Below are 16,641 nucleotides of genomic sequence, written 5' to 3'. Positions count from 1 at the left end.
AAGCTGGTCCCCCTTGGCCTCCCCCCTTCAAGCGCTGGCCACCACGACACACAGTTTATTTTCTCCACAGCACCACTGCTCTCTGAAGTGGGCTTGTGTATTCATCCGTTTACTTTTATTGTCTGTCACCCCCTCCCAAATCTGTGAGTACAGGAATCTGACTGTCTTGCTTGGCTCTCCCTCCCCGGAGCCTGGAACAGGGCCTGACACCTAGTAGGAGCTCAAGAAACATGTGGAAGCAATGAAGGAATCCAGGGAAATCAAAGCTCAGCCACAGCTGTGTGTTGGCTGCACCTCTCCCAACCCAAGCCCTTTATCAGGGAACCACCTCGGATCAAATTAGAAAATGGTTTCCCTTGGGCCCAAGTGCACTCGGCTGAAATGGGTGAGACCATGGGTGCCTTAAAGGAGTGACCCCATTTGTCCACGCTCTAGTTTGCACTCACGCTGCTTTGTGGAACCACCCAAGCCACAAGGCGACCTGTGTTCTCCCTGGTGGGGCCAGTGCTCAGGAGACCTTGTAGCCAAGAGATACCATTCTCTCAAATATTTACCAGGCCCTGCCCTCGGAACTGGGTGGCAAGAAACGTCCACTGAGGGAGAACTCTAATGCACCGACACGGGTGATCCCTGAGGCTGCACCCAGGTCACGGGCACAGGTGCGCTGGTTGACTGGTGATGTCTGCAGGGGGAGGGCAGAAGCTCTGGGGCCTGAATGCAGAAGGGCCTCACCTGACGTTGTGGCGGCGTCCCTCCTTAAGTTCTCGGCCTCGTGCTTCAGGGAGGTGATTTCTAATTTTCTCTCAGACAGGGTCTGGCACAGCACCTGGTTGTAGCCTTGCTGTAGGGCACTGATCTGTGGAAGGAGGCAACATACAGTCAGAGGGGCCAGCCAGGCCTGCAGGACACGCCGGTACTTCTCCAACGTTGGGCAAAGAGTCGGGTTGATCTTGGATCGGGGTGTTGGGGAAACCAAGGTTTTCCGTTGTCACTAGTGGAAGGGGCAGGAGGGGCCTGTTCCTTCAGTGACCACCATGTCATCGGTCCTCGAGACACGGACCTTATCTTTGTGGCCACCCAGGGGCTCGGGTGCTGCTGTCTTCCTATGACCTGTGGATTTTCAGCCATAAATAGACCAGCTGTTGGTTCCAGATCATCCAGCACTGACTGGATGCACAGCAAAGTTCAAGAGCCGGGAGCAGGTTATGAAATGAATTCCCTCTAATGAGAATAGAGGGTAGTTTATACCTCACAGAACACTCCAGAGTTTACAAAGCCCGTTCACACATGCTACACTGATACTCGTCACAGCGTTGCTGAAGGCTGACGTTCCCATTAATGTGCCCATTTTGCAAGGGAGCCAGGTTGAGACTCAGAGAGGTTAGGCCCCCTGCTCGGGATCACGTGGCTGGTCAGACGTGGAGTCTGATTCAAACCCAGTCTTTAGTTGCCTGGTTCTTCCTTCCCAGGTGGCTCTAGGAATGAGCGTGGGAAGTTGGAGGCCGTAAAGCATGGCATGGACTCAGGAGCCGGACTGTGGCCTTCAAGTCCTGTCTCTGCCAGTTAACGGGCTTTGTGAACACAAGGAGGACACCATATTCTGTTTCCTTTTGTTCAGTCTGTACGCAGGGTGATGGTAGTCCCAACCTGATAGGATTGTTAGAAGTATTTTAATAAGTTAGCATGTGTACAAGTGATCAGATCATGCCTGGCACACGGCTCAGGGGGATGAGCTGTGACGGTCCTCTCCTCTGACTACCCACGTGGTGTTTTTTTTCTTTTGTTTTGGGTTTATTTTGGTATTTTTGGCGGTACGCGGGCCTCTCACTGTTGTGGCCTCTCCCATTGCGGAGCACAGGCTCCTGTCGCGCAGGCTCAGCGGCCATGGCTCACGGGCAGAACCGCTCCGCGGCATGTGGGATCTTCCCGGACCGGGGCACGAACCCGTGTCCCCTGCATCGGCAGGTGGACTCTCAACCACTGCGCCACCAGGGAAGCCCTCACAGGGTGTTTTAGCTTCAGCTTCCCTCGTCCGTCTCTGGGGAAGGTAGTTGGTAATCTTTATGTGTGCATTTGTAAGCCTTGCCAGGCTCACTTAAACGCCAGTATGGCTGTTATTAAGCACAAATACAGGGGCTTCCCTGGTGACGCAGTGGGTGAGAGTCCGCCTGCCGATGCAGGGGACGCGGGTTCATGCCCCGGTCCGGAAAGATCCAACATGCCGCAGTGCGGCTGGGTCTGTGGGCCGTGGCCGCCGAGCCTGCGCGTCCGGAGCCTGTGCTCCGCAATGGGAGAGGCCACAAGAGTGAGAGGCATGTGTACCACAAAAAAAAATAAAAATAAAAATAAAAACAGGAAATACAGGAATCGTGGGTGGGAGCACCACAGGCCGGCTCTATCTATGGCTGCTCTGAGCACCCTCTAAGTCCATGGCTCAAAGCCCCCTCAAGGGTGGTCCCCCCTCCAGGGGTCTAGGTCTACACGTGGGGTGCAGAAGGCTCTCCATCAAATGCAACGTTGGTAAGGGCCCGAAAGTAGCTGCCAGGCCTCGGCCTCCACAGAGCAGGTACCTGAGAGGCTGGGAAAGAGAGCTGGGCCGGGAACACCCTCCCTCTCGGTTTGATGTGGCCAGACTGCTTGTTCTGAGTGGCCCGGACTTTCCCACCTCAAGGTGCACTGTGGGCCTTTGCCCTGGGATTTTTCAGATGTCAGGCCTCAGTACTCCACAGGGACACGTTTATTGGGGCATAAATGCCACGCAATCCGTAGACAGGACAAGAGCTACCTTGTTTTTTTTTTTTTTTTTTTTTTTTCCTGTACGCGGGCTTCTCACTGTTGTGGCCTCTCCTGTTGCGGAGCACAGGCTCCGGACATGCAGGCTCAGTGGCCATGGCCCACGGGCCCAGCCGCTCCACAGCATGTGGGATCTTCCCGGACCGGGGCACGAACCTGCGTCCCCTGCATCGGCAGGCGGAGTGTGAACCACTGCACCACCAGGGAAGCCCCACTAGCTTGTTTTGATAGATCAAAACGGAAGTGACAAGGAGAAGGATGTAATTTCTTTTCTTTTTTTAAAAATAAATTTTATTTATTTATTTATTTATTTTTGGCTGTGTTGGGTCTTTGTTGCGGTGCATAGGCTTATAGCAGCGCCTTCTCTTGCTGCAGAGCATGGGCTCTAGGCGCACGGGCTTCAGTAGTTGTGGCACGAGGGCTCAGTAGTTGTGGCACACGGGCTTAGATGTTCCACGGCACGTGGGATCTTCCTGGACCAGGGCTCGGGCCCGTGTCCCCTGCACTGGCAGGCGGATTCCTAACCACTGTGCCACCAGGGAAGTTCTGGGTGCAATTTCTTTGTTCTCCTAAGGTAAGTTTGCCAGATTTAGGGGAGGAAAAAATGATGTTCACTTAAAATAGGATTTCAGATAATGAATAATATTTCAGTGCAAATGTGTCCCATGCAATATTTGGGACACACACTAAAACGAAATTCTAAAATTCAAATTTAACTGGGTGTCCTTACTTTATCTGGCAACCCCACCCTAAGAGAGTTCCTAAACTTCAGTCATTCATATACCACTTTCACCATTTTTCCCATGTCTCTTGGCTAGCCCCACTATAATTTCTTAGCATTTTTCGTAGAAGCAGCTCCCTTTTTAAACTGAAAAACGTGCATTAAATTAAAAATAACTGTTATAAGAGTAAATAGAGACTCAGTATCTTAAATAAAAATGATCCCTCCAAAAGAAGAAATACAGGAATTTCCCTGTTTATCATCAGACCAGGTTGCAGGCAGCACACTAAAAAAAAAAAAAAAAAAAAAGATTGGGGGGAGGTGGTGGGCATGCCCAGGTAATGGAGTTCGGGCGTGCTGATATGGCCACCGGATGGCGATCACAGTCTTTGGTCTTGGTTTGTGTCCTTGGAAATCTTGTCATTATTACTCTGGTAGAATTAACAGAAGCGTCAAGGTCTCACACGTTTTCTGACTCGTTTCATGCACCATCATGGTTCAGAGTCTAGGACATTTGGGGCAGTTACACTTACTTTTTCCCTGGGGCACCTGAGACATTTTTGGGGGGGGTCTATGCTAGAACTTGCGGGGACACAGGCCACTCTGCCCCCCACTCTCCCCAAGGCTATACTTTTGCATGTTTGTGCTTTGGAAACTTTGAGTAAAAAAATTCTTTCACATTTTACTTTTCTCTGTTGGGGAGAAATACAACTTTTCCATAAAAGGTCCTTGGATCACTGAAAGTGTTTGTAAGCTCTTCTCAGCTTAATGCTTTTATTTGCAAGATACCAGAGATAGAACACACAGAGACAAACTTCTGGGAGGGAAAACATATGTTCCCCTCTAAGATTCCAGTGGTTTTGACAGATTGAAAATATTTCAATCTGAGTGTCAGAGTTTTAGGATTTCAGATTGCTGGAAAACTCCAAAGAGTCTTCAAACCTCTTTGATACTTTTACTATCAAAATAAATATCCATATTGTTTGTAATGGCATAAATTCCAAGATGTTTAAAGTCTGTTAAGCTGTGTAATAAAATGGGCACTGAATCATAAGAAAGTTAAGAGTGCTAGGAGGAGTGATTGTTTCAGGATGATAATTTGGCTTCTAATTAGCACAGGCGTATAAGAGCACATGGAGGTAAGAATTTTCTAGTGATACTGTAGCAGATCGAACATCTCTGAGAGCAAATCATTATGGACACACCTTCGGGTACCAGGGAAAACAGTAATCAGAAAAGTAATCAGAACCATAAATCAACCTGCCATGTGGCTTACACTTCTGGTGGAATGCCCTGCAGGCAGTAGAATAGTTAAGAAACTAAAATGTCAGTGGATGAAACTCGATTTGAGTTCAAACCGATGGAGCCTCTGGTTCATATATGCCTTGCTATAAAATATTCTTCTTCAGTTATAAGTGAAGCTCCAGTGGTAGGGGAGGCATCAGTGTAATTATTTCTAGATAATTTCTTTGTAAAAAAACATTTTTTCCCCCAGATATCGGCAGCCACTTTAAATAAAACTCAAATTGGGACCGGCTGATATTCAAAGATATGTGGAAATTATATAATATTCTATATCAAAGATATTTCAATTATTTAAAAAAAGGTATGTGGGGAATTCCCTGGCAGTCCAGTGGTTAGGACTCTGTGCTTCCACTGCTGGAGGCATGGGTTTCATCCCTGGTCAGGGAACTAAGATCCTGCAAGCCGCGTGGTACGGCCAAAAAAAAAAAAGGTATGTGGGAATAATTCAGCCTCATCCATGTACCTGAAAAAGACATGTCATTTTCTCAGGAAAGCTCTGAAATGGGAGAATAACTGAAAGGAATATTTCAGCAAAATTGGGTTCAGTTCAAGAAAAAGATGCTCATTAATGTGTCAGCTACATGTCAAGGTAGCTGTTTGCACTAATAATTCCTATAGGACCTGTTACTTTCATTGTTTTTTCAAAACCAGGTTTGAAGGAGAGTCATTAGTTCATTTAAATATTAGAGCATGTATTTGTTGACTTGTTTATTCTGTCTCCCTCACTAGAGCATAACAGGGGGAAGGATCATGTCTGTCTTGTTCTCTGCTGAATTCTCAGAGCCTGGAAGAGGGCATGACACAGGATAGGCCCTCCAAAATATTTATTTGGATTAATGGACGGATGGATGGATGGATGAATAAAGAACAAACAAACAGACACAGTCCTAACAGAGTTCTAGAAGGTTACTGGGCCCAACTTTTGCCTTCATGGAGCTTACAGTTTCCTGCTAGAATCTCCTAGGTTAACCATACACAATCTGTGTCCTTTCTAGAGCACCATTTCTAGGATTGAAACTGTGTACCTAGAATTGGTTACAGAAGGGAAAGACAGTAAACAGAGAACAAGAGAACAAAGGCCCCAAAGCACTGACTACGTTTTTTTTTTTTTCTATTTCTTTTTTTAAAATGTTTATTTATTTTTTTGTATTTTTCTTATTAGTCACCCATTTTATACACATCAGTGTATACATGTAAATCCCAATCTCTCAATTCATCATACCACCACCCCCACCCCCTGCCGCTTTCCCCCCTTGGTGTCCATACGTTTGTTCTCTACATGTGTGTCTCCATTTCTGCTCTGCAAACTGGTTCATCTTTACCATTTTTCTAGGTTCCACATATATGCGTTAATATGTGATATTTGTTCTTCTCTTTCTGACTTACTTCACTCTGTATGGCAGTCTCTAGATGCATCCACATCTCTACAAATGACCCAATTTTGTTCCTTTTCATGGCTGAGTAATATTCCATTGTATATATGTACCACTTCCTCTTTAACCATTCGTCCGTCGATGGGCATTCAGGTTGCTTCCATGATCTGGCTATTGTAAATAGTACTGCAATGAACATTGGGGTGCATGTGGCTTTTTGAATTATGGTTTTCTCTGGGTATATGCCCAGTAGTGGGATTGCTGGGTCCTATGGTAATTCTACTTTTAGTTTTGTAAGGAACCTCCATACTGTTCTCCATAGAGGCTGTATCAATTTACATTCCCACCAATAGTGCAAGAGGGTCCCCTTTTCTCCACACTGTCCCCAGCATTTGTTGTTTGTAGATTTTCTGATGATGCCCATTCTAACTGGTGTGAGGTGATACCTCATTGTAGTTTTGATTTGCATTTCTCTAATAATTAATGATGTTGAGCAGCTTTTCATGTGCTTCTTGGCCAGCGGTATATCTTCTTTGGAGAAACGTCTATTTAGGTATTCTGCACATTTTTGGATTGGGTTGTTTGTTTTTTAATATTGAGCTGCATGAGCTCTTTATATATTTTGGAAATTAATCATTTGTCAGTTGCTTCATTTGCAAATATTTTCCCCCATTCTGAGGGTTGTCTTTTCATCTTGTTTATGGTTTCCTTTGCTGTGCAAAAGCTTTGAAGTTTCATTAGGTCCCATTTGTTTATTTTTGTATTTATTTCCATTACTCTAGGAAGTGGATCAAAAAATATCTTGCTGTGATTTATGTCAAAGAGTGATCTTCCTATGTTTTCCTCTAAGAATTTTAGAGTGTCTGGTCTTACATTTAGGTCTCTAATCCATTTTGAGTTTATTTTTGTGTATGGTGTTAGGGAGTGTTCTAATTTCATTCTTTTACATGTAGCTGTCCAGTTTTCCCAGCACCACTTATTGAAGAGACTGTCTTTTCTCCATGGTATATCCTTGCCTCCTTTGTCATAGATTAGTTGACCATAGGTGCATGGGTTTATCTCTGGGCTTTCTATCCTGTTCCATTGACCTATATTTCTGTTGTTGTGCCAGTACCATATTGTCTTGATTACTGTGGCTTTGTAGTATAGGCTGAAGATAGGGAGTCTGATTCCTCCAGCTCCGTTTTTTTCCCTCAAGACTGCTTGGGCTATTCGGGGTCTTTTGTGTCTCCACACAAATTTTAAGCTTTTTTGTTCTAGTTCTCTAAAAAATGCCATTGGTAATTTGATAGGGATTGCATTGAATCTGTAGATTGCTTTGGGTAGTAGAGTCATTTTCACAATATTGATTCTTCCAATCCAAGAACATGGTATATCTCTTCATCTGTTGGTATCATCTTTAATTTCTTTCATCAGTGTCTTACAGTGTTCTGCATACAGGTCTTTGTCTCCCTAGGTAGGTTTATTCCTAGGTATTTTATTATTTTGCTGCAGTGGTACATGGGAGTATTTCCTTAATTTCTCTTTCAGATTTTCCATCCTTAGTGTATAGGAATGCAAGAGATTTCTGTGCATTCATTTTGTGTCCTGCAACTTTACCAAGTTCATTGATTAGCTCTAGTAGTTTTCTGGTGGCATCTTTAGGATTCTCTCTGTAGAGTATTCTGTCATCTGCAAGCAGTGACAGTTTTACTTCTTCTTTTTCAATTTGGATTCCTTTTATTGCTTTGTCTTCACTGATTGCTGTGGCTAGGACTTCCAAAACTATGTTGAAGAACAGTAGTGAGAGTGGACATCCTTGTCTTGTTCCTGATCTTAGAGGAAATGTTTTCAGTTTTTCACCATTGAGAATGATGTTTGCTGTGGCTTTGTCATATATGGCCTTTACTATGTTGAAGTAGGTTCCCTCTATGCCCACTTTCTGGAGAGTTTTTATCATAAATCAGAGTTGAATTTTGTCAAAAGCTTTTTCTGCATCCATTGAGATGATCATATGGTTTTTCTTTTTCAATTTGTTAATATGGTGTATCACATTGATTGATTTGCATATATTGAAGAATCCTTGCCTCTCTGGGATAAATCCCACTTGATCATGGTTTATGATCCTTTTCATGTATTGCTGGATTCTGTTTGCTAGTATTTGGTTGAGGATTTTTGCATCTATATTCATCAGTGATATTGGTCTGTAATTTTCTTTTTTTGTAGTGTCTTTGTCTGGTTTTGGTATCAGGCTGATGGTGGCCTCAGAGAATGAGTTTGGGAGTGTTCCTTCCTCTGCAATTTTTTGAAAGAGTTTGAGAAGGATGGGTGTTAGCTCGTCTCTAAATGTTTGATAGAATTCACCTGTGAAGCCTTCTAGTCCTGGACTGCTGTTTGTTGGAAGATTTTTAATCACACTTTCAATTTCATTACTTGTGATTGATATGTTCATATTTCCTATTTCTTCCTGGTTCAGTCTTGAAAGGTTATAACTTTCTAAGAATTTGTTCATGTCTTCCAGGTTGTCCATTTTATTGGCATAGAGTTGTTTGTAGTTGTCTCTTAGGATGCTTTGTATTTCTGCGGTGTCTGTTGTAACTTCTTTTTCCTTTCTAATTTTATTGATTTGAGTCCTCTCCCTCTTTTCTTGATGAGTCTGGCTAATGATTTATCAATTTTGTTTAACTTCTCAAAGAACCAGCTTTTAGTTTTATTGATCTTTACTATTGTTTTCTTTGTTTCTATTTCATTTATTTCTACTCTGGTCTTTATGATTTCTTTCCTTCTGCTAACTTTGGGTTTTGTTTGTTCTTCTTTCTCTAGTTCCTTTAGGTGTAACGTTAGATTGTTTATTTGAGATTTTTCTTGTTTCTTGAGGTGGGCTTGTATAGCTATAAACTTCCCTCTTAGAACTATGGGATGCTTTTGCTGCATCCCATAGGTTTTGGATCATTGTGATTTCATTGGCATTTGTCTCTAGGTAATTTTTGATTTCCTCTTTGATTTCTTCAGTGATCTCTTGGTTATTTAGTAACGTGCTGTTTAGCCTCCATGTGTTTGTGTGTTTTACAGGTTTTCCCTGTAATTCATTTCTAATCTCATAGCACTGTGGTCAGAAAAGATGATTGATATGATTTTAATTTTCTTAAATTTACTGAGGCTTGATTTGTGACATAGATGTGATCTATCCTGGAAAATGTTCCATGTTCACTTGAGAAGAAAGTGTAATCTGCTGTTTTTGGACGGAATGTCCTACAAATATCAATTAAATCTATCTGGTCTATTGTGTCATTTAAAGCTTGTGTTTCCTTATTTATTTTCTGTTTGGATGATCTGTCCATTGGTGTAAGTGAGGTGTTCAAGTCCCCCACTATTATTGTGTTACTGTTGATTTCCTCTTTTAGAGCTGTTAGCAGTTGCCTTATGCATTGACGTGTTCCTATGTTGGGTGCATATATATTTATAATTGTTATATCTTCTTGGATTGATCCCTTGATCATCACGTAGTGTCCTTCCTTGTCTCTTGTAACATTCTTTATTTTAAAGTGTATTTTACCTGATATGAGTATTGCTACTCCAGCTTTCCTTTGATTTCCATTTGCATGGAATATCTTTTTCCATCCCCTCACTTTCAGTCTGTATGTGTCCCTAGGTCTGAAGTGCGTCTCCTGTAGACAGCATATAGATGGGTCTTGTTTTTGTATCCATTCAGCAACCCTGTGTCTTTTGGTTGGAGCATTTAATCCATTCACGTTTATGGTAATTATCGATATGTGTGTTCCTATTACCATTTTCTTAATTGTTTTGGGTTTGTTTTTGTAGGTCCTTTTCTTCTCTTGTGTTTCCCACTTAGAGAAGTTCCTTTAACATTTGTTGTAGAGCTGGTTTGGTGGTGCTGAATTCTCTTAGCTTTTGCTTGTCTGTCAAGCTTTTGATTTCTCCATGGAATCTCAATGAGATCCTTGCTGGGTAGAGTAATCTTGGTTGTAGGTTCTTCCCTTTCATCACTTTAAGTATATCATGCCACTCCCTTCTGGCTTGTAGACTTTCTGCTGAGAAATCAGCTGTTAACCTTCTGGGAGTTCCCTTGTATGTTATTTGTCATTTTTCCCTTGCTGCTGTCAATAATTTTTCTTTAATTTTTGCCAAGTTGATTACTATGTGTCTCGGTGTGCTTCTCCTTGAGTTTCTCCTGTATGGGACTTTCTGTGCTTCCTGGACTTGGGTGGCTATTTCCTTTCTGATGTTAGGGAAGTTTTTGACTATATTCTCTTCAATATCTTCTTGGGTCCTTTCTCTCTCTCTTCTCCTTCTGGGACCCGTATAATGTGAACATTGTTGTGTTTAATGTTGTCCCAGAGGTCTCTTAAGCTGTGTTCATTTTTTTCATTCTTTTTTCTTATCTGTTCCTCAGCAGTGAATTCCACCATTCTGTCTTCCAGGTCACTTATCCGTTCTTTTGCCTCAGTTATTTTATTGATTCCTTCTAGTGTATTTTTTTTCAGTTATTGTATTGTTCATCTCTGTTTGTTTGTTCTTTAATTCTTCTAGAACTCTGTTAAACATTTCTTGCATCTTCTCGACCTTTGCCTCCATTCTTTTTCTGATGTCCAGGATCATCTTCACTATCATTATTCTGAATTCTTTTTCTGGAAGGTTGCCTATCTCCATTACATTTAGTTGTTTTTCTGGGGTTTTATCTTGTTCCTTCATCTGTTACATAGCCCTCTGCCTTTTCATCTTCGCAGTCTTTCTGTGAATACGGTTCTTGTTCCACAGGCTGCAGGATTGTAGTTCTTCTTGCTGCTGCTGTCTGCCCTCTGGTGGATGAGGCTACCTAAGAGGCTTGTGGAAGTTTCCTGATGGGAGGGACTGGTGGTGGATAGAGCTGGCTATTGCACTGGTGGGCAGAGCTCAGTAAAACTTTAATCTGCTTGTCTGCTGATGGGTGGGTCTGGGTTCCCTCCCTGTTAGTTGTTTGGCCTGAAGCGACCCAACACTGGAGCCTACCCAGGCTCTTTGGTGGAGCTAATGGCAGACTCTGGGAGGGCTCCTGCCAAGGAATACTTCCCAGAACTTCTGCTGCCAGTGTCCTTGTCCCTTGGTGAGCCACAGCTGTCCCCCGCCTCTGCAGGAGACCCTCCAACACTAGCAGGTACGTCTGGTTCAGTCTCCTATGGGGGTCACTGCTCCTTCCCCTGGGTCCCAATGCATACACTACTTTGTGTGTGCCCTCCAAGAGTGGAAACTCTCTTTCCCCCAGTCCTGCCAAAGTCCTGCAATCAAATCCCACTAGCCTTCAAAGTCTGAGTCTCTAGGAATTCCTCCTCCCATTGCCAGACCCCCAGGTTGGGAAGCCCGACGTGGGGCTCAGAACCTTCACTCCAGTGGGTGGACTTCTGTGGTAGAAGTGTTCTCCAGTTTGTGAGTCACCCACCCAGCAGTGATGGGATTTGATTTTATGGGGATTGCGCCCCTCCTACTGTCTCAGTGCGCCTTCTCCTTTGTCTTTGCATGTGGGGTATCTTTTTTGGTGAGCTCCAGTGTCTTCCTGTCGATGATTGTTCAGCAGTCAGTTGTGATTCCAGTGTTCTCGAAAGAGGGAGTGACAGCATGTCCTTCTACTCCGCCATGTTGAACCAAATCTGACTACGGTTTTAAGCAGAATTATGCACTGAGGCCAAAATTCATCAATGACCAATTGCTTTTTTATCAACTTTGTTGAGATACAATTTATGTACAAGATCAGTGGCCAATTTTAAAGTAGTTCTTTAAAACTTAAAAAGCATTTTTTTTTTTTTTTGGATTTAGTTTCAGGAGGAAGGAAGTTGACTGGTAAATCCAGACATTCTGGGTGGAGATTTTTTGGTGAAATTCCCTATAAATGAACCAGCAGCTGCCTTCAGGGTTTGATAAAGGCCTCAGTGTTTGGAACACTGTGGGGTTCCTTCTCCCCATCTCCAGCTCTTTCTGGCTGGGTCCAGGTGGGTGTGAGAAGTGGTCACTGAAGCGACAGGAGTTGGGTGGAAATGCAAAATGGGTGTGAAAGCATGAGGTGTACAACGTGGCAGAGCTGAGCCCAAATCACATCACTGCCTCTCACTTGCTGTGCAAGCTGTAGCAAGCTCCTGGGCATCTCTGAGCGTGCCTCAGTCTCCTCATCTGTAGAATGGCATGTGTCAGAAGACTGAGGTTAAATAGCTAATGAGGGGACTTCCCTCATGGTGCAGTGGTTAAGAATCTGCCTGCCAATACAGGGGACACGAGTTCGAGCCCTGGTCCGGGAAGATCCCACATGCCGTGGAGAAACTAAGCCTGTGGGCCACAACTACTGAGCCTGCACTCTAGAGTCCACGAGCCACAGCTACTGATGCCCTCATGCTGCAACTACTGAAGCCCATGCTCTGCAGCAAGAGAAGCCACTGCAATGAGAAGCCCACTCACCGTAGTAAAGAGTAGCCCCTGCTCACTGCAACTAGAGGAAGCCCGTGCACAGCAACGAAGACCCAATGCAGCCATAAATAAATACATTAAACAAACAAACAAACAAACAAACAAACAAACAAATAAGTTAATGCACCCAAAGCACCTGCACCGGGGCCTGAAAATGGTACGCACTTAATCAAATCTAATATTGTTCTTACAAGGCTAGAAACTTGCCAACCCTCCACTCCCTGGATCTCCACTCTTCACCAGGTTGTGCTCACTGCCCATTTCTAACTACCCGGGTGGCTCCCCCCAGGCTCTACCTGAGAGCTGTCACCCTGTGTTGTGACCCCAAGGCCCCGACCCACTTGTCTCTGAGCCCTACCTGGTTTTTCAAGCTCTGGATCTCTCTCTGTTGGGCATCGTCCTCTTCATGCAGAACCTGAAACTTGGGCGGGATCACCCTCTCCTGCCTGGAGGCGGCTGTTTCCAACAGCTTCTGCCTCAGGTTGGACACTTGGTTCTGCAGGCTTGCTATCACGGTGTCTTTGTATTTAGATTCAAGTTCAAAATCGGAGAGACGGCTGACTTCTTTTCCCAGCAGACGAATTATTTCATCCTGGGTGGAGGCCAGATGGGAAATTTACTAGGTGTGGGTCTGGGTGTAAGGCTGAGCCCATTTAAAGAAACACAGGAAAAATATGGTATCATTCTTTGGGAAGGTGAGTGCAGGCAGGGAGGGAAAAAGCAGACTTTCAAGGCTATCTCTGTCACTTGGAAAATCTCACAGAGACAAGAATTGGGTTAAAATGAGGTGCTTGTATATAGACTCCTGTAATGGATGTCTGTACCCCACAGGTACGGAAACTTTCCTTTCCCCAAGAATTAGACTTTCATATTAAGAACAACCATCCCACTTGGGAACTTTTGTTGCTAGAAAGTTTACTTAGAATGTTTTCATTTATAATATTCAGCCTAGCACACTGGGGACCTAGGAAAGGTAGTTAGGAAAACAACATTCTGTTGGACCACATTCTGCCTATAATGAGGGTTATTTGTTTTAACTTAAAACATTCTGAACTATTTGTTTTCCCTTTCCTCTCTTCTAATATTTCCTGCCTCTTTTGGCTATTCATGTATGAATTTTTTCCAGGTAACTCAATCTGGAAAGTAAATGAGACAGGAATAGTGATTTATTTGCATGGGCTCATGTAAACTTTTGGCTGGAAAAACAAAATTGCTGGTAGACTGTACCCACAGGTATAATCAACCCTGTCCTCCATCTCTCCAGTGATAAAGCTCTGCAGCCAAAGAATTGGTTAGGTTTTCCAAAAAAGGAAAAAAAAATTCCCCCAAACTTCTCATCAGACGTTATCAATAAAATGTCAGAAAAACTGAAGAAGAAGAAGAAGAAGAAGAAATTCCCCAGAGGCCTTTTCCACAGCAGTCACAGGAGGAGGTAAATGGGCAATTTCTGGGCCAGCTCATTCGCAGGAGAGCTATCCAGTCAGCCTCACGACCTACTAGCTCCGTGACCTGGGGAAGGACAGGGTCTCGCTCATGAGAAAGCCTGTCTGACATTGCCAGCTGCTGCCAGGGGCCTTCCTTTGGGTCCTTGTGAAAGTTGGTGGCAAAACTTCAAGAGAGAGTGGCAGACGTATTCCCTAAACCTGGGCAGTTTCCCCTGTTTCACCCTGTTATGATCAGCCAGGTGCTTATTCATTTTTCATGCAACAAACTTTCATCGGGCAGCAACTAAGTGCCAGGCCCCATGCCAGTGCTGGAATATAAGAAGTTTGCAGAGGGCAGTGGACAGCTGTGGGTTCTGCTTTCCTGCTGAGGGTCCCCTTGCCCTTCTTGGAGGGAGCGTTCCTCCTTCCATGGGGTCTGGGTAGGACTGTCAGTCATGTGCCCTGCTCCTTCCTGTCCCACCTCCCCATGTGCATGTGGCCCAAGCTGGTCAATCAGAGATTTCACACATCGATTACAGAGGGAGAGGATCTTGCCTTCTTTTGGATCATAAACTTTAAATATGTAGGCTTGTTTGCCTGAGTTTGTCTTTTCAAACACACAAAGCCAGCCTTATGTAGAAAGCCAGAACCTGAGGGAAACAGAGGGGAGAGTTTGGTAGTGGGGAGGTGTTCTAATGACATTATTCAAGCTCCTGGATCTAGCCATACCTGAAGCTAGTGGCCCTTTATATTTTCCAATAAGATGAGCTAATCAATGCTCCCCCTCAAGCTAATTTGTTTATTGTCACTTGAAGGAGTCCTGGCAAGTCAGGATATAAACAGCATATAAATAGAAAGAATTATTTCTGTTATAAATAGAAAAAATTATAAATGGCTTATAAAAATTTTCTATAAATAGAAAAAAATTATAGTGGTTGCACTATATTTCCAAGTTAAAATTGAGGCAGGTTGAAAAATGGCTACCAATACTGTGCAGTTTTGCCATCCGGTCTATTTCCCCAACCTTTAGTCTGGGCTGGCCCCGTGACTTGCTTTAACCAACGGAATGGAGTGGAAGTGATGCTGCATGATCTCCAGGCAAGTTCTTACAGGCTGTGCAGCTTCTGCTCTGGCCCCCTGGGAACCCTGAGACCACCGTGCTGTGATGAAAAACCACATGCACAAAGGGGCCCACCAGTCCAGGCGTCCTGGCTTAGGCCCTAGATGTGGGAAGGAGGCCAATGGAGACCGACCACCAGACAGGCCAAGCCAGCAGCTGACTGAGGCCGCATGAGTGAGGCCAGGGGACGCGAGCAAAGGAACCTTCCAGGTCAACCCATAGATTCTGGGGAATAATGAATTGCTGTTTGAAGCCGCTAAGTTTGGGGATGGCTTGTTACACAGCGATAAATACAGAATCTGAGCATGGCTTCTGGCCTTTCTGAAACATTTTGCACAGTCTGGTCCCAGGATGCCTGGGTTGGAACCCCCTGCCTCCTGAAGGTTTGGATTTCCGTGTCTGACAAGAACCCCAGGTAGGTCTGCTCCTCACAAACTCTGAGAATTGCTGCAGGAGCAGGCCCTGGCCCTGAAGGAAAGCGAGATATTATAGACTGCTTCTTTTACAGTAACTTTCGAGTCGTGTCTAAGTGGGGAGAAATTGACCTGGGCCCTTCCCAGGATGGCTTCAATCCACCTGTTCTGCTTGCATCTCTGCTTTAAACCTCTCTGGCTCTTTAACGAGTCTCTTGGCCCAGGCCTCCCTGACTTCAGGGCTCACTTCCTCCTGCTAGGAATGTGTTTTTGCATCAGTTCCATCACTGAAGGTTGACCAAGTGATTACTGTGTGGGAGTTAGAAGTACCCGCTGAGAAGCTAACCAGACCTCGGTTTGAATCCTAACAAGGCTCCTTGCATTGGACAGCCTTGAACACATTACTGAACCTCTCTGAGCTTCAGTTTCCTCATCTGCAAAGTGAGGGTGATAAAATCTATTTTGAAGATGGTGAAGATTAACAAGCTAATAAATGTCAAGTGCACAGAACATGGCCCAGTACACAGTAGGTGCTCAGTACCTTGTAGTTGTAGATGTTATTTGGGATAAAATGAGCAGTGGCCAAACCTGGCTGAATGTCTTGGGAGGAAGAGGTGGTTTCTTGGAAGTAGGAAAAAGGGACAGTCCTTGAGACACAGAGAACAAGAGGCAGTGGCAATCTCTCCAAGGTCCCTCTTGCTGCTGTAGCTCTGTGCTTCCCCGAGACCCCTCACCTTATCGTACTGGGACAGGTCCTGGTCCACAAAAATTTCTCTGTAGGGCTCTGCCCCAGGAATTTCCTCGGCCACTGATTGTTCCGACAGTTCCGCCGCGTTGGTCCACACTAACACACAAGATCAACAGAGAATGCAGAGGAGACTGTGAGTTTCCCCAAAGTCCTAAAGAATATTTTCAGATTCACCTTCCCATTCATGAGACTTATGCACTGAAAGCATTGCAGGAGGCCTGGAAAGGGTAAGAGCTGCCTCAGTTCTCTTCCCCAGCGTTAACTGCACTGAGGCCCTGTGCTGTGTCTCTTTCCAGACTTTTTTCTATGCCG

Source organism: Mesoplodon densirostris, chromosome 2 (assembly GCF_025265405.1).
Source record: "Mesoplodon densirostris isolate mMesDen1 chromosome 2, mMesDen1 primary haplotype, whole genome shotgun sequence".
Lineage (NCBI taxonomy): Eukaryota > Metazoa > Chordata > Mammalia > Artiodactyla > Ziphiidae > Mesoplodon > Mesoplodon densirostris.
Note: the sequence above shows the minus strand (reverse complement) of the source record.